General features: G+C 38.4%; 1 pseudogene; it reads right to left on the reverse strand.

Moving 5' to 3' along the window:
* Positions 1–2,737: 2,737 nt before the first annotated feature.
* On the reverse strand, positions 2,738–3,741 carry LOC100981810 (immunoglobulin-binding protein 1-like; annotated as a pseudogene).
* Positions 3,742–3,994: the final 253 nt, after the last annotated feature.

Consider the following 3,994-nt stretch of genomic DNA (forward strand, 5'->3'; position numbering starts at 1 on the left):
TCTTATTCTCAAAAACTGATTAAAGAAGTGCTTTACACTTCTTTAATCAGTCATTACATGATGAAGTCATTACATTCACATTCCAAGTAGCAGATTGGTGAAAAGAGGCAAGCAAGGTACAAAGAACATGTCCTTTTAAAGTGGTTTTGTTTTTTACTTTTTTCTTTAACTTTAAAAAATATGTAGGCTGGGTACAGTGGCTCATGCCTGTAATCTCAGCACTTTAGGAGGCCAAAGCAGGAGGATCACTTGAGCCTGGGATTTCAAGACCAGCCTGGACAACATAGTGTGAACCTGTCTACAAAAAATTTAAAAATTAGCTGGGCCTGGCAAAGCACACCTGTGGTCCCAGCTACTTGAGAGGCTGAGATTGGGGGATTGCTTGAGCCCAGGAGGCTATAGGGAGCTGTGATCACACCAGTGCACGTCAGCCTGGGTGACAGACTGAGACCTTGTCTCTAAATAAATAAGTAAATAAATAAATAATAGAAATAGAGTCTAGCTATGTTTCCCAGGCTGATCTTAAACTCCTGGACTCACGTGATCCTCCCAGTTTAGCCTCCCAAAGTGCTGAGATTACAGGTGTGAGTCACCACATCTGTGATAAGGTGGTTTTCGAAGAAGCTGCCATGCAATATATTTTATAACTAATTGACCAAACTCAGTCACACAGCCACATAGCTGCCAGAAAAAAGGGAAATATAGAACATTTAGGTGGGCACTGGAGTGGGAACAACAGAATAAGGATCTCCAAAAATCTACTCCTCCATAACAGTAATAAAAACACTGACAAAAATAGTCAAAATCAACTTTTTCAGAATACTGGATATTAATCAAAGGCTTGCAACAATCCAAAAAGCATTTCTTGAAGAAATTGGCTGAATCGTGGTTAAAAAAAAAAAGTGAGCTTTGTGACATTTTAACTAGCCCTGTTTACAGATTCTCTCCCCACATGAAGAAATAAAGAAATACCACTGGTAATGGTAACTACATAAGTAAATACAAAAAACAGTATAAAGGTAATTTTTGTTTGAAATGTTCCTTTTCTCCTATCTGATTTAAAAGATAACTGCATAAAACAATACTTACAAATCTATGTCAATGGGTATATAATGTATAAAGATATAATTTTTATGTCAATAATAGAACAAAGGGGGAGGGAAGGAATGAGCCATATAGGGAAAAAGTTTGTCTATACTATTGAAATTAATCTGGTATTAATACAAACTAAATTGTTTTAAGTTTAGATGTTAATTGTAATCTCTAAGGCAATCACAAAATAACTCAAAGAATCCTAAAATAAATTAGAAGGGAATAAAAATGGTACAGTAAAACACATTTAACGATATAGGAAAAAATAGGAAAATGGCAATTATAAAGCCTCTTATTCATAATTACACTAAGTGTAAATGGTTTAAACACTCCAATTAAAGGCAGAGATTGGCAAAATTGATGAAAAACATGATCCAACTATATTGTGTTTACAAGTGACACACTTTATTTTTATTATTATTGTTATTGTTATTATTATTATTTTATTTCAATAGGTTTTTTTGGGGACAGGCAGTGTTTGGTTACATGAATAAGTTCTTTAGTGGTGATTTCTGAGATTTTGGTGCACCCATCACCTGAGCAGTGTACACTGTACCCAACATGTAGTCTTTTATCCCTCACTCCCTAACCCCCTTTCCCCCAAGTTCCCAACGTCTATTGTATCATTCCTATGCCTTTGCATCCTCATAGCTTAGCTACCACTTATGAGTGAGAACATATGATGTTTGGTTTTCCATTCCTGACTTACTTCACTTAGAATAATGGTCTCCAATTCCATCCAGGTTGCTGCAAATGCCATTATTTCATTCTACAAGAGACACACTTTAGGTTCAAGATATAAAGAGCTTAAAAGCAAAAGAATGGGAAAAGATATACCATGCAAAGAGTAACTAAAAGAGAGCTAAAATGGCTGTATTAATATAAGACAAAATGGACTTAAGACAAAAAATTGTTACTAAAGACAGAGGCCATTTTCTAATGATAAAAGAGTCAGTCCTCAAGAAAGTGTAACAGTTATAAACATATATTAACCTAATAACAGAGCCAAAAAGTAAATGAAACAAAAACTGACAGAATTAAAGGAAAAATAGACAATTCAACAATAAGAGTTGGAGACTTCAATACCTCACATTCAGTAATGGATAAAACAACTAGACAGAAGATCAACAAGAAAACAGAATGCTTAAATAATACTATAAACCAACTAGGTCTAATAGACATCTATAGAACACTCCACCCAACAACAACAGAATACACATTTTTCTCAAGTATATATAGGCCACTCTCTAGGACAGAACGTATATTAGGCCATAAAATGCATATCAAAATCTATCACTGTATTTTCTTTATTTTAATAGAAGGGACTTTTATTATTTTTTCAGAGAATTCAGACAGCCATTGATTAAACAGAGCCATTTCTCAGCGCTCTTTTCTCTCCATTTAAGAAATTGGAATACAGCATGATGAGAATGATGATGCCAAAACAAGATTGCTGGCTCACATCATCTAGGGTACAAATACGCACTTACTTAATCACTTGACACTTCACTGAATGCAAAGCAATATTTAGCATCTTTGCCTTCGTTGTACACAGCTGAAGCGGGAGCCCAGGGAGGGGAACACTGCATGGTTTTCCTTGGTGGGGGAGGTGTGCACCCTGCAGACCTGTCGTGTTGGGGGAAGATCAGCCCATGTTCTGTCGGTTGCCATAGCCCCCAGGATGGGTGTCCTTCCAGTTATCCCACTCCCGAACTCTGTAGAGTGTTCATCATCCTTTCCCTCCTTCACTTCTTGATACTTCTGTTGCTGAGCTGCTTTTCTGATTTCCTCTGGTGTTGCAGTGGCTATTCCCTGATCTGGCAATGCTCCATATTTCCGATGTTGTTCATACCAGTCATTCACTGTCATAGTTGCCAGACTTGGATAACTAGCTCCAAATAATTTGGCTTGGGCTGTGTTCCGCGTGAGAATGAAGGATTTCACTGGAGGCCTCTCCTGGAGAGATGAGTTAGAAGCTAATGACTGTCTTCAAGAGTCTCTCTCAGGATCTTTATTTCCTGGTCAATGCTCTCAATCTCTTCTAAGCTGGTATCAATCCACCTCTGAAGGTGAAGAAGATAATATTCACGAACATGCTCATCATCTGCTTGACCACTTTCCACAGCAGATTTCATTGCAGACAACCTATGGTCCAACTCCTTCTTCTGCTTGTATCCCTCTATTTTAGCCTGCCTTTGAGATGCCATAGCAACGAGGCTAGGATAAGCCATGGAGGAATTAGCAGTGTGATTTTCAGCTGAGTTGTTCTTGGTTTTGGGCAGCTCAAACTCTGCAACGTGATAGTAATGGCACTGAGTTAAGTAGTTAATAAAATGTTCTCGAGCCCGCTGCAAGACGCTTGCTAGGGTTGACTTGTTTCATGGTGAGGGCTCCTTGAAGTGCTGGCACCAACAGGTACTTCAGCTCGGTGAAAGCAATCTCTTCCAAATCTTCATTTCAATTGAACAAGTCGAGCTGCGATAACATTTCGGGAGACTTCTCAAGGAGGCCCAGGCCCTTGAACACCTTCTCCTGGACTATCTGGTAACCGGTGGTTTCAGCTGCTAATTCTACTTCGTCCAGAAGCTGTTTGCCTGTTTCGAGCAGCATGGGGAGCCGCGGCAACAGTAACTCATCTTCAGCAGCCATCTTGGGGAGGGAGGGTGTATTTTCTTTTTAAGAGAGACAGATCGCACTATTTTGCCCATGCTGGACTTAACCCCTGGGCTCAAGTGATTCTCCTTCCTCAGCATCCCAAATATCAAAAATGTTAAAATTTTAAATGGATTGAAATCATTCAAATTATCTTCTTCAATCACAATGGAATCAAATTAAATTCAATAACAGAAGGAAATCTGGAGAATTTGCAAGTATGTGAAAATGAAACAGTACACTCATAAAT

Source organism: Pan paniscus, chromosome 2 (genome assembly GCF_029289425.2).
Source record: "Pan paniscus chromosome 2, NHGRI_mPanPan1-v2.0_pri, whole genome shotgun sequence".
In the NCBI taxonomy this organism is placed as follows: Eukaryota; Metazoa; Chordata; class Mammalia; order Primates; family Hominidae; genus Pan; species Pan paniscus.